Below are 27,070 nucleotides of genomic sequence, written 5' to 3'. Positions count from 1 at the left end.
ATTATGTCCTTGGTGCAATCAGAATTCGTGTAACCTCACTCTTAGGATACAACTGAGCTTTCGCCTACTCGCAAAGGTCGGTCCATGCTCAATACTAGGTGAGGTCGAAGAACTTGACATAGACTACTTTAAATAACCTCTTGACTAAGTTAAGTAGATCTTAGGCTCAACATATGCTTAGACCCGAGGCTAGACTTAGATTCTATGCTCAACTTATGTCGAGCCTTGACTAAGCCAAGGTCTGAACCTACTAATTAACGAGAGGGACAAGAAGAGCATTAGAGGGAGATGATTGGAGTATATATAGATCCAACTCCACCAGCCTTATAAAGGAGGCAAAACAGCTAGTAATGAATAACCTTTAATGATCAACGATTAACAGTAAAATCCCCAACGACTAGAAGAAGGGAGGTTATAGATTGGGCTAAGTCAAAGGATGTAAATGATAATCAACAGGTCAGATATAACCTTGCTAGGTCCAAATATGGGTTTTGGTCAATGGTCAACATCTAGGAATAAAAATGAAGGATCTTGTAACGTTGGACCAATAAATGAGCCATGTAGAAACATTGGACTAGGTCAAGGGATGTTCCAATGTTTTGGGCTGGCTGGGTCTAGGTCCAAAAAAGTCAGCCAACACTTAGTAAAAGAGTCGGTCAAGGTCTTGGGGATAAAACTATCTCAAATATGAAAAAGAATGGTTAAAGTTCAAGAATAATCAAGCTGATTTGGGACCGCCGAAGCGAACCTAAACCTAAACCCAAATGCAAAGTCCAAAGTCCAAAGTTCAATTATCATGTATGTAATGAGCCTTACCCATAAAAGCAACTCTCCACTATATAAACGCAAGTGAAGTTTTTATACTTTTCAATATGGGACCTAGTTCTGTACAAGGTTTTGGGGATAAAACCATCCCAAATACCAAAAGTAATGGTCAAAGTTCAAGAATGACCATGCTCAAGACCAACCAAACCAAGTTGAGAACTTAATTAAACCTAAATCCAAATGCAAAGTCAAAAGTTTAATTGACATGCTCGTAATAAGCCTTACTCATAAAAGCAACTCTCCACTATATAAACACAAGTGAATTTTTCACTCTTCAATAAGAGGCTAAACTTTTGAAAGGTTTTATAACACTAAAAAATTAAATGTAAGAAAAGAATGGACAAAACTAATGTTTAATTGAATAGTTTTCGAGACAAAAACCCAACAATATACTTCTATGACTCGCGACCTAATAAGCTTAGCATATAGGCATGAGACAAAAAATTAAAAAAATCAAAGCTCTATGTGGGCTGTGCATGAAATCGTGTATGTGTCTGCATGTGCGGGCGTGTGTGCGCGTCCCATGTGCGCAAGCATATGAATAGACATGGACATGCAAACATATGATGACAGCAGTCACATGTATGGTGCGCGACACAATCGACCATGGCATGAATTTGAAATATTTTCCGCATGTACACAGAACAAACTCACTAGTAGGTGGGGATGTAGATATTACATACCTAGTTGATTAGTTTAATCAAACATAATTCACTGACCTTATGCAGCTACAGAACGCCTAGCTGATTGATATAATGAAATCTATCTTAAAGCCTAATACACTAGGACACTGATTGATTATCTCTAGCATCACCAAGACATAAATTTATAAATTAAAGCACCTCCAATCAGTGTTAATTCGATTGATACGCGTTGAAAGTATAGAATTCAAGACGTTGGTCTGCTAAGCCATAACTAACGCTTTAGTATCAAAATTTGAAACATTTGACCAAGGGAAGGAAGCCCCCAATCAAGGCACATGCAAGATTTCAAAAGCTTTGAAATTCTTGTTCAAAACAGCCACTAAAATTCTAGGGTAGTTCTCCTAATCAATATATATCTTATAATATGTCAACTTCAGGGGGTCTCGAGTCCCAAATCTTACCATCAAAGTGCATGCATGGAGGGACACCAAATGTGGTGTCCAGAGTATCACGGAAGAGACCATGTGTAGCTGTGGTCATATTCCTTGACCTTATCTGTGAAAACAACATTTCACCATGAGACCTCTGGCTAGGTCCATAGGTTTTAGCATTTGTTATGTAGCTTTGAACATTGAACCCTCTTTTCAATCTTGTCAATCCTTTCATGTCAATTAGACCCGTGATGAGAATGAACTCTTCTTTCTTTTCACAGTATTGGCCTCTTTAGTCCCACACGATTTAACCATGATTACCCCTTTGCATGGTTGATATTTACCACCTTTGTGTTGGTTGTGGAATAGGTGGAAGAGTTCAAGCTGTCACAATCAAAGCTTTTGTGGAAAGTCCCTGTTTTGCTCTCATAGATTCCATTTGGGGTATTTTAAAAATGAAAGGCTTTTATTTGGTTGGACAGGCTTTTATTTGGTTGGACCATTGGACTAGTGGTGCTTATTTCCATGATTATACAACAATCCATAGATTTCTTTTGACTCTTTATTGTGCATCTTAAATGACTTAAGTTCTCTTAGTTTGCTAGGTGGTGCAACAAAATTCAAGGTTTGATGTGCTGAACTTCTCTGACGACCCTGTTCAACGTTACCCCACCAATAGAGTTTTTATGTGGCTGTGATGTACAGTCATGAACAGTTAATGGAGATTATGTTGTAAATACACACACACACACTCAAGTGTGTGCATGTGCATACATACACACATCTATAGTGGTCTAAAACAATCTTATCTTTTAAACTGTTTGTAAATGGCTTAAAAGGCATGAGAATAGTTGTTTGCTTAATTTAAACTTACAGATGTATTCTATGTGATTTTCAGTAGAAAACATTATTTAGATTATGCACTTTTCATGTTTAAAAGTATTGTTAAAGCGATAAAAAATCAATGGCTCAAATCGCACTGAACTTGATAAAAAAAAAACATATTTTATGGTTAATTTGACTCAATCTACATGTTTAATAAATAGACAATGATAAACACATCTACAAGTTCAGATTAAGCAATATGTCTGTAACTTTATTTTTTTTGAAGTGTTTAGGATGTTTGGGAGATAAAATTGTTGAGGAGCTACACGCCTCTCTCTCTCTCTCTCTCTCTCTCTCTGACCAGTGTTCTTATTCATCAATGAAAGAACAGTAAGGCAGCCAAAAAGTAGATAAATGAAATTCGTGGCTCAAAGTGAATGTAAGACTTCCTAAGTGATCTGTCGTTTTTAATCATCTATGAATGGGAGGGGCACATTAAGGCAGCTAGAAAGCAGAATAAGGTATATCAATGCACCTAACCCCAGCTTGCCTATCTAAAAAAAAAGGTATCTCAATGCTTAGCTTGAATAAACTTAATCATATGCTAACTTGGTAAATATTCAACCAACTGACGGATAATAATTCTTAGGCTATATGGATAGCAATTTAGTGGAGAATAGTCCTTCCATTTGTTAGTCTTTTAGGTACAAATACAGCAGAAAATTTATTCATCCATTTCTTTTCCAGACTAACACAACAACCACCATAGGACACCACCACGACCACCATCATCACTGTAGCCACCTTTGTCATTTTCTATGAAGGTAAGTCAATGTGGATAAGGAACATAATGCGGGATGCTTGTATATGGACATTGGCGCCAGTTTGTTGAGATGATCAGATGACAACCTGTGCATCATAGCTAAACCATCTAGCCGGATGCGTGACACATGCATCTAGAGTAACTGCTAATACAATTATTGAAACATTCATACAAGGTGTACATGAAAATTCAGAAAACGTAGAATTTTCATAGATTCACAGAGTTTGTCCATGCCTAGGTACTAAAAACAATCATGGCAAAGCTTTTTGATCTTGAAAACAACTCTCTATCGATAGCAAACTATTTAGAGAAAGGTTAGCTGGTTAAATTCACAACCCAATATGAAAACATACTAAAACATAGATTATGTCAGCAGCACAGTGAAGAATCAACCAAGAAACATGCTTATGCAGACAAAAGCAGTAAAGAACATTGCATAAGGAATTAGATAGGCAAGCTGTAACCAAAGAAAACCTACTCATAAGCCTAGCCCTACTAACACACTTAGGAAAGAGTTAGGTGATTTTGGGGTTTCTGCTCAGCCTCTACAAGCCATAGTATCATTGTTTCAGTAATGTACAGATTGTTTGGTGGAGGAATGGTTTACGTTGGGGTACGGTTGAGAACAAGAATGTTATATCTTATTTAAATGACCTTATTTTATGCACTTAAAATATCTCCTACCCTAGATGCGATGCCAGCTTAGATAAGACTAAGAGGTGCAGAAAAAGGTCGCTTGTGTAAAATATTTCAAGTTGAAGCTGACAGTACTGAAAAAGATTGACATCTGATCACGCAATTTACATGAAATTGCCAACAGAAGTACCCCTCATTGAGTTAACTCTATGGAGACTAAACTAAAAGCCTAGCTCGTTGTGGGTGTGTATGAGAGAGAGAGAGAGAGGTGTGATCCAATTTTGATAGGAAAGAGGTTTTTTTTTTGCATTTTTACATGGATCCAATCACATATTTCCCATGGATATGTTTGTTTCACCCCTCTTGAAAAGGAGACCCTTTTTCCATGAAAGAGGGTTTCTTTCACGGGAAAGGGAAAACAAATTACCCCTAGAGTTGGCAAACGAGCTAAATTAGCCGAGCTCAAGCTGCCAGGCTTTTCTCATTTAGGTTCATTCCCAGGTCGTGCTCAGGCTTCAGCTCATGAGCTGAGCACAGCTCAAGCTGGTTCATTTAAAATGAAAAGTTAATTTCTTGAATACATCTCTGACGCAGGGCTGAAGCAAAAAGAACTTGGGTTTAGGATACATTTATTGATCCGTTTTGTGTTTTTAGGATGTTTCCCAATTTTGGATTTTACTTAGGATTCAAATCTACCTTAGATCCAGATTAGATTAGGGTTTTTGCTTTCACATATAAATATTGATTGTAAAGGATTTAATTTTAGAGATGGTATGGGTTTATGAGTATTTTCTTCATTTTTTGCATATTTTTCATTAGATTTCTAGTTTTCCTTAGTATAGTGTAGCAGTTTCGATCATACAGTTCTTTGTGAATCCAGCAATGGATTTGCATCGGTTCCATAGTGAAGATTGAACTTGTGCGTTGTGATTGTCATGCTTGTAACTTACAAGCTTGCAGCTCAACCGACCTACCATATACTTTTCAATAAAATTATACATATATTTGTCTTAGCAAGCCTATAATTCGAGCTCACCGAGCACACTTGCTCATCTCAGCTCATTTATACTGAAAAAGCTATCCATGGTTTGGTTACCTTTGCTTTACTTGACAAGCATGAACGAGCTTCATGTGAGCTGAAACGAGCTCAACCACAAGAAGCTTGGTTCATTTCCCAAGCCCACGAGAGAGAGAGAGAGAGAGAGAGAGAGAGAGAGAGAGAGAGAGAGAGAGAGAGAGAGAGAGAGAGAGAGAGAGAAGTTTGTCTCAAAATATTTGCCACAAGATGTCACAGTTTTAACTGCTCTTCCTTCTGGTTGCAATTGTAATGGCATCCCAGAATAAAGGAACGAATCACACAATGAAGCTAATACATAAACTCAAAATTCAAATATGATAGTGCCTGCTCGTCTAAATTACAGTTAGATCACACACACACACACACACAGTATCGGAATATTGATGATAAAATGTTAAATTGAGAAAAAAGTAATTATTCACTAATATCATAAAAATTAGGGATGAGATTTAGCACAAAATGCATGGCTTATATGCATATGATTACATGAGGGCAACAAGAAGAAAAATGTCGAATGCTTTTGCCATTTTAGGACTATTACCTAAAATACTTAGCTTAGAAAAATGAATAAATCATTCTTCTATTTTAAAGAAATTATAACAAACAAGTAGGCTTTTACCCTGACCTGTCCAAAAAATAGAAATTGCAGCACCATTCAGTAAGAAACGATGTGTCAAAAATGCTAGACAACAGTAAGGTGTCCATTAGGACCCATTTTTCCAAATACTTTTGGAAAACCACAATTAAAAACAAAGAACGGCAGGAGGAAGAAGAAAATAGTGATACCACCAATTTGTTGTTTTCCAAACAGCTCAAAGAAGGAAGAGAGAGAGAGAGTTTGAACACTCTTTTTTTGCTACTAAAAAAAAACAAATTGCAAAATCCTAGAGAGCCTAGTCGATAACCAGGTCGCCTCGCACTGCCAATTGACTAGTTTTTGGCTGACTAGGTGGCCTGTGAGTTGCAGGCCAGCATCTATGTTCTTTAGGCAACTACTCAACACTTTCGATTACATGTTTAACACTGTTAATTTTGAGAGATTTTCCAAAGTATAATCCTCAATCCTTGTGAACCTGTTTCCCATGATGTAGGAACAAAGCATCAGAAGTGACTTTTACAGAAGAGTGCATCCATGGATGCATAAGCACTTTGAAATATGCCATAGACGTATTGTCACTAAGCCTTGCAAGGAAGCAAGGGCATAGATGGAAATGTAGAGTGGTGGGAATGAATGTAGAGAGTGCTTCATTTGATTTCGAGTGACCCCACCCAAAGCCTCCCTTCTAAGTAAGCTCAGTCTTAGTTGTCATAGGCGCTAGTTAGAGCCTAGGTGGTGAGCCCCTAAAAAAGCTTAGGCAGGGCCTAGGCGGTATCCCAAATAAAAAAATTTAAAAAAACATAAAAAACATAATAAGAAACATGTATACAACATAAAATTAATCAACAATAAGCAATAAAAAAATAATATATTGTTGAACACTCTAAAGCAATTGTATTACATAACCTTAACTTGCTCAAACAAATTACGAATAAATTAACAATTGAATAAACAAACAATACAACTAACAATGTGAAGAACAATACACAAAAAAATGAAATCATGTATATAAAAAAATTAACAACAATAAACATAATACAAGCAATAAACAAATAATATCTTCTTCTTCTTCTTCTCAACAATAGACATAATACAAGCAATAGACAAATAATGTGTTTTTCTTCTTCTCAGCAATAGACATAATACAAGCAATGGACAAATAACATGTTTTCTCCGTCTTTTTCTCGAAGAAGAAAACAAATGATGTCTTCAAAAAAAAATCTTCAAACAAAAAAAGCCTAGGCTCTAAAAAAAGCCTAGGCGGTCGCAGCCTAAGCGGCACCTAGGCGACCTAGGCGGTAATATAGGGCCCCACCGCTCAAACCTGGTCGCCCAGGCGGTGAGGCTGCGCCTAGGTGCTGCCTTTGACAACTAAGAGCTCAGGACAGCTATGTTTTTCAAATTTCAACCAAGCTTTCGTTATTTTTGTCAACCATATCCTCCTCACTCCTTGAAGCAGACCATATGATTAAAGGTGGAAACTGGTTCCAAGCCTCATGAAAATAATCCATTTTTCGGTAGGTTGTAACTGAAACATTAATGAGGCGATTTAAGGAGACCCCATAATGGATCCTAAGAAGTAAAGAAGCCCTTGTTTCTGCTAAGCTTATTTAGGAATTCAGTACCCTCCACCATGTATAAGTGGTGTCAAGGTTGAGCCAACAATCTTTTGAGAAGTACAAAGCAATAACCAACTCATTATAATTTAAGTCACAGAGATAGGGTACGGGTAGGCGATGTGAGATGGGGCATAATTGGTACAACACAATTGTTTTCCTAAAGAAGGGCAGTATGGCTGGGTTGTGTATGTTGCCTGCACACTCACACATAATTAGAAACATACTGCAAATTGGGGCACTCCACTAAATCATAAAAAAAAAACTGCAAAAAGAATTCACATAAACATAAAATGTATATTTTACATTACATAGCACGTCCAGCTCCAGCATATAAAAACATCCTGCACCCACTCAGAAGTGCCAGTGTCAACATGGATATGACGCACATTGCATAAATGATAACCTCGCAGATATCAAACTCATAAAACTACATTCAGAAAGCATTGTTGAAAAACTAGACACAATTAACCAGATGAACAAGTTTGTTTTACCCCTTTTCTGAACAGGAAAGACCTTTACTGACTCATAAGATTGACACAAGGTGAGAGAAAGAAACAAAGAAGAGATGAAATGAAGATCAGAGAAAAGAAAAAGCAACAAAGTATCACCTAAGTTCACTCAGACTATACTTGGTGATGCATTACCTCTATTAGTGAAGGTTTCTGGTCCTGATATATATGAGAGTTGCATTATAACCATGTCTGACACTATGCCAACTTGACCCACCATAACAAGAACTTTTTCCATTTCCTGATATCCTGGGAACGGTCCATCTATCAAGTGAGAGCCTTTTGCTGTTTGATCCTGCATCAAGAACATTCAACTATCCTGGCAGGCCAGGGGAACTCAAGACTCTTCAGAAAACCAAATAGTTTCTGTGACAGCAAGGGAAAAAGGGACACGTAGTAAGCATCAACCATTCTACAAATTAACAACATGCATTCTCCCATTCCAAATGAAATGTAGTTCACAATTTGGTACATCAACACGGTAGTACTGAGGCATAATATTTGATTTTGTAGTGTTAAAATTAAAATTGTTTGAACTAATAGAATAACAAAACAAGAACTGTCCAAACACAAATCTGAAGGAGAAGTGAAGGGGCTCAACAAAAATTGACAATTAATGGCAATTAATGGCAAATAGTAAGTAAATTCTCTACAAAACCCAGAGATTTTACACACACTTTAACACCACAGTAATTCATCTCATTATCTCATTCAACATGATAGCAGTCAAAATTAGCAAATAAAAGATACTTTGACCCTAAATGAAGCTATAAAATCTGAATTTTAGGTTTATAAACTTCATCAATTGTTGTCTAGGATCAAACATGGTTTTAAGAATGTTTAAGTAAAAAAATATTCCACTGTAAGTCGGGTGATATATCCTTGGCAATGATGATGCCCATAGAATTTTGGAACATACCACGTAAAAGGGACTCTACCTAAAATCCACAAGCTCCAAACAAACAACATTTATACTGACATGTAGAACTATATGCTCTCAGATATCAGCATGATTTATCTCATAGAAGAGAGCAATACACAACAAAATTTTGGGGCATATTCAGAATCAATTGGCAAATGACCACATCTTAAGAGCTATGTAACACAGACTCTTCTAACAGGGCATTGCACCCGCACCCGCAACCATGCAGGTGAAACACTTGGACACGAATTCCTTTGTGTCAATCAACCACACTGAGGTCCATTTATGTCCAAAAGTAGATTCTATTAACCCTAACCAAGTCCAGTTTTATCTAATATTATATATAAATACATAAATGCACACACATACACATATTTTAACAGTTTTAAGTTAAAACTGTTAATATATATATATAGAGAGAGAGAGCATATTAGGCCCCCTTTTCTCGTTCTGCCCCATTAGGCCCCATAGTTTGAAGTGTTTTATGACAGATCTGAACCATTAGATGTGTTTAGCACGCCCCATTTAGTGGGAACCGACTCTTGGATCATGCTTTTTCGATGAAAAAATATATTTTTATGAGCCGAAAAAATTGATGCCTTCATAGCCATTGATTTTGGATCAACGAAAAAACCGGTATACAGGTCAGATTCTGGTGATCTAAAAGCCGGTTCCCACTAAACAAAACATAGATCACATTTATGGTGTTAGATGTGAGAAAAAATACCAAAAACTGCGGTTTTTGAAGGGGGCAGAACCAGCCCATTACTCATATATATGCCCTCCCCTCACCGTCGCACCCAAGTTTTTTTAAAGTGCCACATCACAGCATCTGCATCCACACCTATGTGACATAGCTTAAGAGGCTATAATCACAAAGCAACCTGTTTCTCAAGTTTCTAGCATATTCATGCAGTAGCATTGCACGCTTCTATAACATTATTTAAGCAGGAAAAAGGGACAAATCCAACCTTCCTTCTGAACTTTGGTTTTGCTGTTCTCGCACAAGACACATGGATTTTGCAGAAAGGCACCTTAGCCTGTAAGGAACATGAATAAAAACTGCCTTGGAATTTCCATAAACATCAAGTTGTCTGCATATAATTTTATAAGATTTTAATATTGATGCATGCAAAATGATTCTACACTAAGGGGATGCATGACCTTACACAGCTCAATTAATTTACAGCTCCTGATTTGTGTTCTCCAAAACAAGGAAAACCTGAAAAGCATAGCCAAATTGGAACCAAGATAAAAGTGAATAAATACGAAAGCTGAATCAAATTTTCAACCTGTGCAACTGTTCCTTTAAAATAGGCATGCTCTGCACCCTTGTCCTTCTGGACTTTCCTCCTTGTGGTGTACATGTTGATTGGCTTTGAACCTACAATAACAATGACAAAATTAAATCTCTCATGAAGAATAGCACACACACATACATATGTATGTGTGTGTGTGTGTTTTAAGCTTTTAAAAATAAATAACTTTGATAAAGAATAGATAAAAGGTCCCTAAACACATCCATAGCACAAAGCCACAAACATCTAGAGATGCTCTATTTCCAAAATGTAGGACCAATAACTACTCAATTAGATCTTGCTATCAAGGTCTTGGAAGAAATGGCTGGATACCACTTGTCAAGGTGGCCTAGAGCAAATCCTCCTTTTTGGAAATAATAGGGAAAGAAAACCGGTTAATTAGAAGATAAGTTTTATAGAGAAGAAGGCAACTAATGAAGCATTTAGAAGTAGATAGAGTATCTAAAAGAAACAAAATTAAACCATCAAGTAAATATACATCTTGCTGTGAGAACTAGAATACGTTTTGTGCCAAAACCTTTTCATATGGATGTAAACTAATGAAGCACTCATTTATCACCGCTTGATAGGAAGATGTGCACAATAGAAGAAAGGCTGGACATTCATTCAGCTCCTAGGATAAATGTTCAAATGTTCTAAGATGGTTATTCAAGATTACATTGTGGTCATTATGGTTGAATGGGAATCATAAATATCTGATAGATGTTGTAATCGTCCGAGAGTAACACAATAACCAGCTTTATAGATTTGTTAACATATGCCACATTGCTTGAAGTAGATATCAAGAATGGATATGTTTGCTATACTAACATTGTTTCAGCCTAATCTGAGAGTTTCTTTGTTGGCATTGCTATCCTCTTTACTTCATTCCAATGAAGGCTCATCGTCTTAATTTTTACACCCTCTTATTTTATGAAGTTGATCACTTTTTGGTGTGCACACATGCACACAGAGTCAGAAGAGTATATTAATATTGCTACATGACTAAAGCATCAATGATCATTGAGTTGTTCTCCCAGCTACTTGTACACATTCTGGTCTAGAAGGCAATACACACACAGATGTATACAGGACAAGAGTGGTTTGAGTTGTCAGCTATTATTGTAACTCCCCCAAATCCCGGACTTGTAACTTTTTAGGAAAATTTTGAAAAGTTTTGTAGTCAATTATTTTTCAAAGTTTAAAATAACAGCTCAGCAAAAAATGGTTTTTAAAATGACAAGTCAATGGACCTTGAGCGCATTACAGGCGAACTTTCCTTTACACAATAGATTTGTAACTCCGTACATTCATTGAAACCAAATAGATTCAAAACGAAGTTTTAATAATTAAAGTTTATATGAAACGTGGAATTTCAATGAGTCCCTTATACCAAATTACAAAAATATCCTCAGGAGTGAAATGTTAGGAAAAAAGTCTCATCTTGATATCATCATGTCATCGTTTCATCGCTTGCCGTACCGACCTAATCATTATCTGTATCCATGAAACGGGTCAGACCTATAAAAATCTGGTAGGTGCATCGATATTAAAATTAAGAACAAAACTAATATATATGTTGTTCCTTTCGTGATTTGTAGTTCAGAATAAGCAAAATGAGCATGATAATCTTGTTTCGATATTAACTGTCCTGAGGGTACGTGTAGGAAAGAACGTAGAAACAATTGATACTGCTCGGGGGTCTGTTATTCTATGTATTTTGATACTCTGAACAACTAGCTGAGTTCGATCCTAATGGACGGCCACTGACCGAGAGAGAATTCCCCAGAGGCATTCGTGGCAAGGGATGCATTCAACTTCTACAAAAGTCTATTGGATCTACCATCTAGAATAATTTTTGGTAGCCCTGTCTCCTAACTCTGATGACCAGGGACACTGAGTCAATTGTAACTCGAAGAGCGTAGTTTTTGTATCATCCCATCATTTCCCTTAACAAAACCAAAAGAGATGAATAAGTATGTTAGGTTTTATTTTAACTGATGACCCATTTTACATGCTTTTGTCTTTCAAACCAAATCGAGCATCTTGCCTGTGAAGGCGATCATCACTATTTATATGATTTTTTTTTAATCATTACGCATTTTCACGCTATGAGGTTACCATAAACCTTTCATCCAATTATCGTAATACTAACATACAGTGCAAGTCTGATAGTACCACTACGATGAGAGAAATATTGGTTTTTCGAAAAGAAACCCCAACATCATTTAGAAATTTCAATGCTCTGTACTTTAGGTCAGGAATATTCGAGTCATTTTGGATACCAAAACGAAGGACCGAACATACGTACCACCTAAGGCTACGTAGTCGATGCTATTTCGTTACGCAGGGTTGAAGGAAAGACTTGGTTACGAATATGCAAATGCCAAATATTCATTTTTTTGCTTTTCGAAACAACAAATATTACGAGCTTTGGAATCTCGCATGTGAAATCCTTTTTTTTGTTAAAGACTTGGCAAGCATGCGCAAATCTGCGTCTTTAAATGCAAGCGTAATGCAAAGTAGGCAGGAATACGTAAAATTGCGTACTTTACAATATATATGTATATATATATATATATATATATATATATATATATATATATATATATATATATATATATATATAAAAGCATAAGCCTATGCACATTACAGTGCGACGACAATGTAAATGACAATAAGCACGACTCGATGTGTGAAACCACGCATCGAGCTAAATAAATAGCGTAAGCAGTGCACGATGTACGAAACTGTACATCGACTAAATAAATTGCGTAAGCAGTGCACAATGTATGAAATCGTACATCGATTAAGTAAATTGTGTAAGCAGTAGCATGTGCACGTAACAGCGTGACAACAAAGTAAATGACATAAATTTTAAATGGACAAGAATACGCAAAAATGCGTCCTTAAGTTAAAAGCATATATATATGTATATATATATATATACATATGTATATATGTATACGTATAAGTTAGAAGTATTCTGTCATTTGTCCTCGTATGCAACTTTTTCCTACCTCAGAGATGGTTGAACTTGTTGACGATTCTGAGCGCAGGTCTTTAAAAGCTTGTGCCTTGGTAAGCGTGTTGCCTCTGTTGCACCAATGTGATGCGCTAAAAGATATTTTATTGTACTGTGAAAAAAATGATGCAACCATTTTAATTTAACGAAGTAAGAAACATTTGTGTTGCAGGGGTCGAATCTGAACCCAGTTCGAGCCAATCGGACCGAGCCGTGCTCGGTACAAGAGGTGAGTACAAAAGCTCGACTGAGCTAGCTCGGTCTGAAAGCGGAGACCAAGCCAAGCTCGGTTCTAGCCAAGCTTAGCTTGGTGGGCAATGCGACAAACGAGAGGTGAGTGGGCTCAATGGTCAGGTCGAGCCCGGCCTGGTCTCCATGTTGTGACAGGAAAGGGGCTGACAGTCCCGACTCATAGGCAGCATCCCGCAATGTGACAGGGGTTGGGCCTATTGAGGCTCAGCTCGGCTAAGGGGGGTGGGGGGCTCGGTGGTTAGGCCGAGCCCAGCCTGCACACTTCCGGCTTGCCGAAAAATGCGTAGAGAAGAGAGAGGGAGCAAGGTGGAAGGTGGGCTCGACTCAGTCGAGCTCAGCACTCTTCCCTCCACCCAAGTCCTAGGGGTACCCTGGCTCGGGTGGCCTCCCACCACCATGCACAAGGTGCTGGGGAAGGAGGCGGGCCAGAGAGAAACGAGAGAGGGCAGGAGGGCCGCCCCTCCTGCCTGATATAAACAGAGGGAGAGAAAGCAGGAGGGCTGACGCCCTCCCGCTGAGCTAACAGGGAGACGAGAGACGGCAGGAGGGTCGTCCCTCTTGCCTGATGCAAACAGAGATAAGAGAGGGCAGGAGGGGCAGCATCCTCCTGTCGTGATGCTAAAAGGAAGACGAGAGACGAGAGAAGGCAAGAGGGCGTTAGAGCTAACAGGGAGACAAGAGAGGGCATGATGGAGAGAGAGCATGTGCATACCTGAGGGGTCGGGCAACTCCGACGAGAGGTAGGTACGCTAGCGAGAGGAAGAGGGAGTTCTCCGATGAGGGTGGGTCGAGGAGGGAGGGGGAGAGGGATCTCGACGGGGATCAGGGTTCAGCAAAGAGAGGGAGAGGGATCCCGGCGGGGATCGGGGTTTAGCAGGGGAAGAGTCAGGGAGGGCTCGGGGGGGGGGGGGGGGGGGGCGTTAAAAGGATACCCCCTGGGGGTTTAAATAGAATACGGGGGGTATAGACCGAGATCTGGTTGGAACTAACCTGGATCCAAAACATTTTTTTTCTTTTTTCACTTTTTCCTAAAAAGTGCGAGTCTTACAATTATTCTTAGAAATGTCAAGTTGTTAGCTTTTATTCTTAGACTTTATTATATTTAAGGTCTGAAAACAAGAGAACATGCTGAAGAAATGAAAATTTTATGTAAAAAACTACAATAGAAAAGAACACCATTATATAGCTACAAGATGTTTGAGAAGGTTGACCTGTAACTATCAACCTGAATCATACAATCACAAAGCCAGATCTTCCCGGATGTTTGAGAAATACAAGAGCAAGTACCTGTAAGGCTGTAACCACTAACCCAAATTACACAGACGTGACACCAAACCTTCCCTGACCAAAAGAAAAAGGCACTATTAAGTGATAAATTTCATCAAGGGAACATAAAGTGGTATGAGGAACTCTGTAATTGAGGCTGCCTTTCAAGAAATTTTCCATGGATAAGAATCACTGAAAAAAAATTACAATTTGGAAGGATTATCTGGGTAGAACTATTGTGGCCTTGTCACCTTGACAGGAGAGGATATGGGACACATGAATATAAATGCAGTTTCCTTCTCTAATCATTTAAAATTTACTACAGGAAGGCTCTTGACTAAGGAAATAGAGGCGGCTAGAATAAGAAACCTTTGTCAGCTAGAATATAAGTCCCTTTACAGAAGGTAGGGGTACGCATTTACAGCCTCTACTGAACAAGCTGATATGTTGCCTATTGCTAGGTGGCTTTAGGCAGCTATCATGTGAACCCCAAATTTTGAAGGGAGATCTGGAGACTGGAGGCTACAGGCTTGGATAACCTTAACATACGATATCAGCACATCCAAGGAAGTATTCTCATTAGTGAAAGAGGCACTGTTAAAGGTATCTTCTTAAAGCCACATCCTACTATTTTCTTTTAGGGCCAGAATGTAACCCGCCAAATGCATTCATCTAACGTCAGAGGCATTGCACTGGCTCTAGCTGCCCCTTAGCAATACTCTAATAGATAAATGTAATTTGGTTAAGAAACATGCTTTATCTAAGGTTTATGTAGAAATTAAGTTTTTTAGCAGAAAGAAAAATTTTGTTGAAAATTATTGCTGTAATGAAAAAAAAAAAAACTCGATGCCTGAAGTGATGGGAAGTCACCAAAGTCTCCAGGTCAGTTACAAAACCTAGGTTTCAATGCGATTAATCCCAACCCATGACAAATCCACAATCCCCCATTGTGAGCATAACAGCAAAAACAGATATTATTGCAGGTATTGAAGTAATATTTCGGGATCAACAATGAGTACCTTCAAATGTTCTCATGTTCCATTCTCATGTAGAAGCCATAATAACTCAAGGAGAATCAACTTGAGAATAGAGGAGCAATAGCCACAAAACAGACATTTGCTAATACTGCATTTTTTTATGATGGTTTATTTCTTATAGAAGGGAATTTTTCAAGGCTTGTTCATTTTCTTTACCAAGCTTTGCTATCCCTCAGAAAGCCAAGAATATCAGTGAGCTCCGCATCGATGGGAAGTAAGAACAGTGTAGTGTGATGATTATATTCTGGTTGAGAAAGAGAAAGTGTTTCCAAAAACAGCCTTTCATTAACCAGAACTGCTTTAAACTCATGCAGTGGCTGACAAAGATTCTAGCTTCCAAAAATAGTAAATTGTTGCTTCCTCAAGGGACTGCCTCTCAAGTTAGATTGCCTAGTTGTGGGTGTTTCTGGTGACTTTCTTTTTCATTTTTTAATCCACTGTTCTCCTTTCCTCACTGATTTGAGGTTTTAGGTAATAAAAAAAATCCCAAAAGGTTGAACAGAATGGAGCTCAGAAGTGATAAAATGTGATCAGACAAGTCATCATCGTGGTCCTCAGACTTCGTTTATATCTCACATACTATGGTTGTTTTCCGACAACCCTGTAGCATACGGAAACATGGGGGGACTACCAATCCACCTAACCCCAAAAAACTCATGGAATATCACCTGAAAATTCCATTAAAAATGGCCAAAATGAAAAGGAAGAAAATACCATCCATTTCATGCTTACCCTCTGTCACTATCCCAGCATTCAGAAAAATAAAAATGCCCAATACCATCTCACTGGAAGTAACATATTTCCAACCAATTTAATAGAAAAATACTAAAATCTCACAATACAGCAAAAAAATAACCAAAAAAAAAAAGATTGGATATTCCATGAAAGGCATTATTTTGTTCCCCAAGAATCTAGAAGTAAAAAAAGCATCGCTTTGCTACTCAACGAAAACCAGAAGGGGAAAAACCCCAGATGAGGACAAATAAACTTTATTGTACTTTCTCAATCTTATCCTCCTAAGAAGAGAAGGGATGTTTAGGAAAACCAAACAACATACTTTTATCTGCTGCCGCGGGACGGTGAGGATCTATTTCGATACACGCTTTCCTCTTTGACGTAGAGGCCTAAAGAAGCAAAGCGCTTGTCCTACAGGCTTTCGGCGATGTCTATAATATTGATTTACGACAAATACACGCCCGACCTCCAACTTCGAAAATTTGTTAAAATTAGAAAATTCCATTTAGCTGCAAAATTTTACACTTAATTTCTAACATGAGCATCACATTTTTGAAATATCGAATACATGCCAAACTTTTTTCTAAAAATCGTCAAATAAAGACCTCAAGGCATCATCTATCATCTTAGAAAACGTGAGTCATTTTTGTTTTCTTGTATTGTCTCTTGCAGTTTGAGAAGTAACCATTCATCCTCATAAAAAAAGAAAACAATTTGAACTCTTAAGATATGTTTTGTTGTGTTTTTTAAAAGTTAAAATATTGTTCAAAAGATATTTACTTTCAAAATCTTATTAGATTTCAAATATAATGAAACCTCGTAAGAAAGTGAATATCTCACAAATGAGATTTACTTTTTAAATCTCACTTTTAAGTTTTGTGCCAACTCACTTTTTATAAGATTTGTTTTGAAAGTTTTGTGCTAAAATTTTTTTATGTTTGATTATTTTTTAAGGTATTGTTCAAATGAGATTCACTTTTTAAAGTGTATTAAGAAATAAATCTCACTTGATCGAATCAAATATACCTTTAATGTTGAAGGTCATTGTTATAATTTGACTTGGATTAAAGGATAATAAGTTAATAATAAATATAAATATTTATTTGATAATTTTTAAGAATTAAGAAAACACATGCACGAGTTTGCCACATGGCATCAGAAGCATGCTTGATATGTGGAGAGATGAGACATTTCATTGAGAATTGTCCAAGGAGGTTAGCACGTGAAGCAGAGAACACTGTACCTTGCAGGCAGCAGCACCAACGACAACAGTAGTCCTAGGCACAAGGACAGAGGAGGGCGATAGGAAGAGTGTACACGACTTCTACAAAGGAGTTGCAAGAGGATGCTGATGTCATTAAAGGTACAATCTCAATTACCAAATTTGATGCTAAAGTATTATTTGATATGGGCACTACACATTCTTTGTGTCCACAAGGTTTACAAACATGGTTGATATAACTCCTATCATTTTGAGAAATATTTTGAAAATCATCACACCCTCGAGCAGTAGGTCCATCGCTCACACTTACTTACCAGACGTAGAGGTAATTATTTCTGGGCAGAACCTCTCTGCCAACTTGATCTTACTAGATATGATGGGGTTTGATGTGATTCTTGGCATGAATTGGATGCACGAGCACTATGCTTGCATGATATAGCATGAGCGACACATAAAATATAATCATTATGATCAGCTTCTACTTGAGTACAAGGCTAATAAGAAGGAAAGTTAAGGGAAAATGATCTCAGCATTAAAGGCCCAACATTGTATAGTGACAAGATGTGGGGCCTTCTTAATCAGTGTTTCTTTGGTAAAACCTAGCATGATCCAGATGAAGGACTTGAACGTGGTTTGTGAATTTGCAGATGTGTTTCCTGATAACTTTCCAGGCAGTCCGTCTACAAGAGAGATTAACTTCGCTACAGAGTTGGTACCTGATACGACCTCAATTTCTAGGAATCCTTATCATATGGCGCCTGCAGAATTAGAAGAATTAAAGAAGCAACTTCAAGAGCTGATGAAAAAAGAAATTCATTAAGCCAAGTGTTTTGCCATGGAGTGCTCCAGTGTTGTTCATCAAGAAGAAGGATGGGTCAATGCGCTTGTGCATTGATTATCGTATATTGAACCAGGTGACGATCAAGAATAAGTATCTACTTCCACGGATCGACAATTTGTTTGATCAACTTTAAGATGCCAAGTTATTCTAAAAAATAGATCTTCGATTTGGTTATCACCAATTGAGGATCAAGGATTTAGATGTGCAGAAGACAACATAAGACGTGGTATGGTCACTACGAGTTTTTGGTGATGCTCTTTGGGCTAACCAATGCTTTGGCAACATTCATGGACCTGATGAACATGATTTTTTATCCTTATTTAGATTTGTTTGTGATAGTCTTCATTGACGATATATTAATCTATTTAGAGAGGGAGGAAGATCATAGAGAGCATTTGAGGATTGTTCTCAAGAAACTTAGACAATATCAGTTGTATGCGAAACTTTGTAAGTGCGGATTATGGTTAGAGCAGGTTATGTTGTTGGGACATGTGATATCAAAAGGCGAGGTGTCAGCGAACCTTGTTAAGGTAAATTCACCTCGATGATTATTCCTTGAGAAAGATTTTTCCTTAGGATTTTTAGCCTAATTGTTTAACTCTTGTGGTTTTGAAATTATATTAGGTGAAAGCAGTCTTAAACTAGAAACAACCAAAGAGCATGGCAGATATACATAGTTTTTTTGGTCTTGCAAGATACTACAAAAGATTTATTCAGGACTTTTCTAAGATAGCAACATTGATGACCAAGCTACTTCGCAAAAGGATAAAGTTCGTATAGACTCAGCAGTGCGAAGAAAGCTTTCAGAAGCTAAAGAAGAGGCCTACTTCAGCCCTAATGCTCACTCTACCTTCAGGCCAAATTTGTAGTATACAACGATGTATCAAGTACAAAATTTGGATGTGTATTGATGCAACATTGTAAGGTCATAGCGTATGCTTCGCGCCAACTGAAAGTGCATGAATAGAAGTATCCCACACATGATTTAGAACTCGCAGTAGTATTTTTTGCACTTAAAGTGTGGTGACACTACTTGTACGGAGAGCAGTTCGAGGTTTTCTCCTATCATAAGAGTCTCAAGTATATTTTCTCGTAGAAAGATCTTAATATGAGACAAAGATGGTGGTTAGAATTGTTGAAGGATTATGATTTTTTCATATCCTACCACCCAGGAAAGACCAATGTGGTGGCCGATGCATAGAAAGCCTTGTAAGCATGATTAGTAGTGAGTGAAGAATACTCGAGGACCTGATTAATTGAAAACCTTTTAACACAGACTCAGGTCACATTCAGATCGCAAGCCTAACTATGCGAACTGAACTCATAAATCAGATTATTGCTCAATAGAAGGATGATCTAAGCTTCGCAAAGATGGTTACAGCGTGTAAGCAAGACAAGATAACCCTACATCTAGAAGAAGATGGTAACATCTGGTAGAGTCAGAGGCTATGGGTGCCAGAGGATCAGTAGCCACAGAGAAAGCCACTTGATGAGGGACATAGAACCAAGTATCCTATATGTCTAGGTAGCACCAAGATGTATAAGGATCCATAAAAGAACTATTGGTGGAATGGCATGAAGAGAGATATCACAGAATATGTGTCAAGATGTTTAATATGTTAGCAGGTCAAGATAAAATATCAGCGATCAAGCGAAACACTACAAACGATCCAGATACCCCAATGGAAGTGAGAAGAAATTATCATGGACTTTGTGGTAGGTTTTTCTAGGATACGAGACCAGTACAACACTATATGGGTTATAGTGGATCGCCTTACAAAGTCAGCACACTTCTTACCGACTAAGGTGAATCAATCATTGGAGAGTCTAGCAGACCTATATGTAGATGAGATTGTCAAGTTATATGGAGTGTCTGTCTCAATTATTTCTGATAGAGATCCAAGGTTTACATCCAAGATTTGGAGACAACTTCAGAAAGCTTTGGGAACAAAACTTAAGTTTAGCATGACTTTTCACCTACAGAAGGATAGACAGTTGGAGAGGACAATTCAGACACTAGAGGACATGTTGAACGCTTGTGCATTAAAATAGAATACGACTGGAGTAAACACTTGAAGCTATACGAGTTTGCCTACAATAACAATTATCATTCAAGCATCGGTATGGCTTCATATGAGGCTTTATATGGGCAACCCTATTGGTCTTCGGTTTGTTGGAGTAAGGTTGGTGAATGGGTAATTGAGCCATCAATAGTTCTGTAGCACTACATCGATCAGGTACAGTTGATACAGAAGAGACTTTTGACCGCTCAGAGTCGTTAGAAAAGTTATGCAGATCTAAAGCATCATAAAGTCTCATTTGAAGTTAGGGAGCATGTATTCGTCAAGGTATCACCAACCAAGAGTGTGTTTCAGTTTGGCAAGAAGGGTAAGCTAAGTTTTATGTATGTAGGACCTTTCATCATTCTCGAGAAGATTGAAGGCACAACTTACAGATTAGCACTCCCGCTATAATTTTTGAACACACGATGTTTTTCATATATCGATGCTGAAGAAATATGTGACGGACCTGACACATATTATTCAATACGATGAGGTAGAAGTGCAAAAGGATCTCACGATCAAAGAACATTCGATAAATATTTTGGACCGACGAGAGCAAATATTATGAAATAAGATGATTCCTTTGGTGAAGGTGCGATGACAACACCATGAACTCGAAGAATGTACATGGGAGCCGAAAGCGAAGATGAAAGCGAAATATTGAAGTCTATTAGGTATGTAACCCTAACCAAATTTTGAGGATGAAATTTTTTTAAGGGGGGGTTGGATGCCCACGATTTTTAGAGGTTTTTTTATAAATTTTTGTGAATGTCTCTATATGTGATAATTTGATAATAATAATTTGTATTAGATCATATGCGTATAATAGGTCTTGGAATAAGACTTAGAAAAAAATAAAATACATCCAAAACGCTAATGGGTCTTGTCGATCTTAGTAAAAATTATTTTTGAGATACATTTATGAGAAAACAATTTTTTTAGAAAAGAATATAATTATAATAGGCAAATTGTGGTTTAGAAGTTCATATACATTTGAAAATAATTTGGGTTGCATTTAGAGTCATCCATTTAAAAATTAAATTATAGTTTTGAAAGAATTGAAATCCAAAATATTAAATTTAGTTAATTAGGAAAATAATTAGATGGAATAGAAAATGCAATTCAATTAAATTGAATAAGATAGTAGAGGTCCATAGGTAGGACATCCCATCTTATATGGCACCTCCTTGTTAAATTAAAAAAAAAAAGGTTAAACTAAAGCTTTAAATTCAAAGTTTTAAAAGTTACCAAAAACCAAGTCTTATACCAAAGTCAAAACTTGCCTAATTGCTAAGAAGAGCCTCTCAAGAGGCGGGGGGGTCCCATCCTAGACATTTTTAGGATGGAAAGGGTTGAAAAGAAAAATAGAAGGAAGGAAGGTGGAATTGTGAAAAGAAAAGAAGAAGAAAATACAAGGTCAAACTTGCTTGCCAAGCAAGTAAACTTGACCCTAAGCATTTGAGAAAGGTTGAAAACCCCCATGGGGGTGTCGACCAACCCATATACATTAATATATATAGTATACAATACATAGTATATGTTATATATATAATATATGTTAATCAAAGTTTATTTGATATAAAAAAAGAAAAAGAAAAGGAAACATGATTTTAGAAGATAGGAAAGAAGGACAGAGATTAGATCAAGGGCTGAGATTAGTCTAGCCTTGACCTAATCCTCTTAGGTTATAAAAATGGAGGGGCTCACGTCCCCCTTATTTGCCCATTTTGAAACTCCTTTGAGTTCTCTCTACTCTCCTTCTTCTTCCTCTTATTCTTATTTCTTCTTTTCTTATGTGGTTTTTCTTTTATTCAACAAAGAGGTGAACCTACATACATGGGTGAAGCGAGTTGATCACCTAGACGCAGCCACCAAACGAAGTAGACAACTGGTTCACTTATGAAGTTCATTTTTTCTGATCTAAAATGAGTGTTTTTTCACAAAAGGTAGGGAGTTTTATTCCTTACAAGTAAATCGAAACTCGTAGGCACAAGTTTATTCTGACTTCTAATAAAACAAACCTTGTACCAAACCTCCTATGCATGGGATTGGTGTTGAATTTCTCAAAATCAAAATAGAAAGGGTTTTCGAAAGAAAACCCCTAAAAAATATAAGGCCCATATTTAAAATTAAAGACAACAGGTTGGCCCCTAAATAATTTTTTTTCATGTTAAATATAGTTCAACTATATCTTACAAAATTAGTGCTAAAAAAGGTACTTTCAAACAACTCACTGGTCATCGACCCTATGGGCATCAACCCGCCCGGCCTAGGCCCATTTAGACTTTGTCCCAATGAGTTTTAAGTGTGCCCGAGTTGAATATGACCTGCCCATTTATTAATGAATCAAGTTTTGGCCCGGTTCTTAACAAGTTTGAGTTTGAAGAGCAGTTATTGGCTTAATGGGCCAATGTTCAGTGAGTCGGTCCAGATAGATCCAAACTCATTTATAGGTTATTTAGGATGAAGTTCATGAATTAGTTCTTATAATACCAAAAGCAATGAATTAAATGAAAGATTAATGGAACCATCTAATTATCTTTTTATTTTTCATATAACCTATGAAACTAATTAGGTAAATAATAGTAGCTGCCAAGTTGCTATCCAACTAGCTACTAAAAAATTAATTAGGTAGCTCAGACCCATCAAGTTGGCTCAGTAACTCATGGGTCTACCCAAGCCCAGCCCATGTATATAATGGGCCGAGTTTCGGCCCAGTGTTTAATGGGTCAGAACCTAAAAACTTGACATACACTCGACCCATAGTGAGCTAGGTTGGCATGGCCCACTGGGCCGCTCGACCCATTGCCCACCCCGACCTATGGTACATAATGGAAATCCTCAAGGTTTTTTTTTTTTGCCCCAACACATAGAAATGAGGCCCATTTTCCCACTTTCATATGAAAATTGGCTTCTTTTTCTTAGGCGCTGAAAATGGGCATTTGCGGGAAAGCCATGGTGGGGCTCACTTTTTTGTATGAAACCACATGCAACAAACATGGGGAAATGTTTTCCATTGTGTACCAAGCTTGCCAAATGTGAATTTATTAATTTGCTTTTACATTGTAAATGTCCAAAAATACCCTAACAACTCAACTTATTAGATTTTAAGTACCATCACCTGAGGTAAGAAATGTAATTACATTATTGTAAGAATCGTTGCAAATTGACCTAAAATTGATTTTACAAAGGTCTGATAAAGTTTAATATTTTTACAATTTTTAATATTTTAAAGCAACTTTAAATATTTTTTAATTTTATTATTTTTATTTGTTAATGGCACGTCATCTGAGGGTAAAAAATAGATTTATTCTGACCCAATTCAGTTTAATTCTGAATTGCTGATTCTCTGAATCGAGTTCAAAACCAATTTAGACCTGAAACCAATTATGACAACATTGAGTGATTTCATGAAACCATCTAGTCATGGTGTCTAATCAAGTGTTGCATTACTTTTTCTTGACCTAACTATAGTTAACTCTTAAAATGATGGTTTTAACCTTTTTCTTTTTTTCCTTTAAATGTGTCTGCGTTTTCATATGGAAGGCTCTCTTTTGTATAAACAAGTTTTCTTTCCCGCCTTGTAGGGGTGGGCAACTCGCCCTGCTGCCCGATGGGCCAAGCCTACCCAGACCTGCCATGGGCTGGGTTTGGGCCATGATTTTAGAATCGGGCCCGTTAGGTACTAAGCCGAAACCTGGCCCGTTATGTATGAGGGACAGGCTCAGGCCGATTCGGCCCGATGTGCCTGAATTACTTATTAATTTTTTAATAATATAAATTTTTTAAAAATTAACTATTACATAATAACTTAAATAACTATTATTATTTACTTAATTAGTTGCATGAGAACTTGCTACTTGTTAATTATTACTATTTACCTAATTAGCAATTAGTTGCATGCAAACTTGTTATTTTCTCATTAACCCATAATTTCAGTCAAGCATTTATTTATGCATTTTAAGATTGGGTCATGCCCGGCTGGGCCAGACTCGACCCGCTTCACATTGCCCTGTTGAGCCAATGGGCTGAGCAATGGGCTTCTCTTCAAACCTGAGCCTGTTAAGAACCGGGCTAAATCCCAGTCGGTTAGTAAATGGGTTGAGCTGTTGACCAGGCTGCCCCGATCAATGGCCCAGCCCGATGCCCACCCCTACCACCTAGGCTAACATAAGCATCAAATTGGAAAGAGTCGGTGGGGGCTTGCTCCTAATTTTCACTCAAAACTCCATTACACCTTCCCTCCAATTGGAAATAAAATGTTGGAATTTCGTCATGGTAAGTGGGACCAGAAGCTTGAAAGTGCGCAAAACAAGTATATAATCACATCTATATGGTTAACATTTTAAAAAAAACTCCAAAAATTCAATAGCATTTTTCATTTAGCACCGTGCCTATTTTGTAGGTTTCCATATATATATATATATATAGTAATGCTACGTGCCTCGGGAGTACTTACTCCCACATACTAGAAATCATAGTTGTAGGTCGTATATTCTCAATTAAACCTGATGGATGAAATTAAGAGAGTTTATTTGGTAGGAATCATGCTTTGGATCGTGTTTTTTGGACATAAAAGTAGGATTTTTTAAGTCATAAAATTTTGATACATTATGAGCCATTGAGTTTTAAAGGTCTTAAAAAACATACATATATATTATAATCACATGATCCAAAACTTGTTTTCTACTCAAAATGTGTGTGTACTTATGTATGCATGTATAATATGTACATATATTCGTAAAATATAATATGATATAATATAATATATATGCATATAAGTTTATAAAAATCATGTGTGGATATAGTAGAATTAATATATGTATGTCACATAATGTATTATAATTATTATACAATATGTACAAATAAAATATATGCACATTAAAATAATATAATATACACAAAGGTAATGTATGCATGTTATAATAAAACTATATATAGGGTTATATTTAATACAAGGTGCAATCTAGTTGGAATCTCATGATTCACATTGTTTATAATCCTTGGATCATGTTTTTCTAAGTAAGGAAAAAATGGTGCATTTACAACCGTTAATTTTTGCATCACCAAAAAAGCATATACATAGGTCAGATTCTAGCGATTGGAGAGGTGGTTCCCACTAAAAGTAATAGTTACAAATGTTGGTTTTAATCATAATATCCTTATCAAGCATATCCAAACAACCCACAATTCAGCTCATATTTCCTACAAAATGAATGCAAAATTCTTCACCAAAAAAATATTATGATCGGGTTTGTAGTTTGAAAGAGGAGATAAGAAATATAAGCCATGAGATGCAAATTGCAAAGGATGAGACGAGACCCTACGAGATATAGGATTTTATTTTGGGCTAATATAATGAGCCTTTAGATCTCACATTGAGAAATTTTTTTAAGTTTAATGGGACGCGAAACTCAGAAGCCCACATGGTTCTCTCATTGGATACATGTTTTGACTGTCTAAAGAATGACAAGGTCTTTTGATGGCTTCTTAGAAGCTTGGAAAGAGAGGCCTTGTCTTAGTTTTCTACCTTAAACATCTATCATATCAGACAATTCCATACTCTAATGAATTTATTCATATAAAAGTTTGTTATAAAAATGATGCATTACCATTAATCAGTCAACTCTATGATATTATGAAGATGCCCAAAGACTTTATCAACTAATGAAGAGTTATATATAACATCAAATGAAGGATCCAATACGTGAATCTCATGCACTCACCATGGTCTTAGACAACTTCAACCAGCCACTTAGGAGCCTTTTGGCTACTAAGAGGTGTGAGACATTTGTCGATCTAAATGATGTTGTCACCTGAATGAAAGAAAACCTTAAAAGAGACACGTATGTCAAGATTTTGCTTCATACTAAATCAAAAAATGATATATCTAATAAGGGAGAATCATCTAAGAATAAAGTTAATGTGGCTATTTCACAAAAAACAAAGAAAAAATTTAAGCCTTTCAAGCAAAACCAAGGGCAAACCCAAATCATAGATGGCCTAAAAACAAAGAGTTCATTGAGATACGACAGACTCAATATCAAGTCTTGTATATTTTGCTATAAAAAGGATTTTAAATTACCTAAAGTGTTAGATCCTCCTCAGATGAAAGAAAAAGATTCAACAAAGTATTATGGATATCATCAAGCATTGGGTCATGACACTGAAGAATGCATTCCTCTTAGGCACATAATCGAGGGTCATATTGACAAAGGTAAACTTATTATGTAAAATGAAGAAGCTTAAGAGGAACCAAGTTACATTTAAAATTAGGAACTTCACCTGATTAGCAAAGTTAAACTAATATTAATATATTTTGTCATAATTTTCAAAGTTTACATCAACTTTGTTGATTAGAAATAAGCCTCATAATAGTTAAAATCATCACAGTCAAGTTGCCCTCAGGTCTACCAATATG

The 27,070-nt window shown here is 36.9% G+C and overlaps 1 long non-coding RNA gene across 1 annotated transcript; it reads right to left on the bottom strand.

Moving 5' to 3' along the window:
• Positions 1–3,421: 3,421 nt before the first annotated feature.
• On the bottom strand, positions 3,422–26,436 carry LOC149827399 (uncharacterized). Its single transcript, XR_016435161.1, has 6 exons — positions 26,376–26,436; positions 10,203–10,294; positions 10,080–10,132; positions 9,882–9,950; positions 8,124–8,354; positions 3,422–3,690 (listed from the first exon to the last, which is right to left on the bottom strand). It is a non-coding gene; the product is annotated as an uncharacterized LOC149827399 (long non-coding RNA).
• Between the last annotated feature and the right edge of the window lie 634 nt (positions 26,437–27,070).

Source organism: Nuphar pumila, chromosome 10 (genome assembly GCF_984573655.1).
Source record: "Nuphar pumila chromosome 10, dmNupPumi1.hap1.1, whole genome shotgun sequence".
Lineage (NCBI taxonomy): Eukaryota > Viridiplantae > Streptophyta > Magnoliopsida > Nymphaeales > Nymphaeaceae > Nuphar > Nuphar pumila.
Note: the sequence above shows the minus strand (reverse complement) of the source record. Positions and strands in the feature narration are given on the sequence as shown.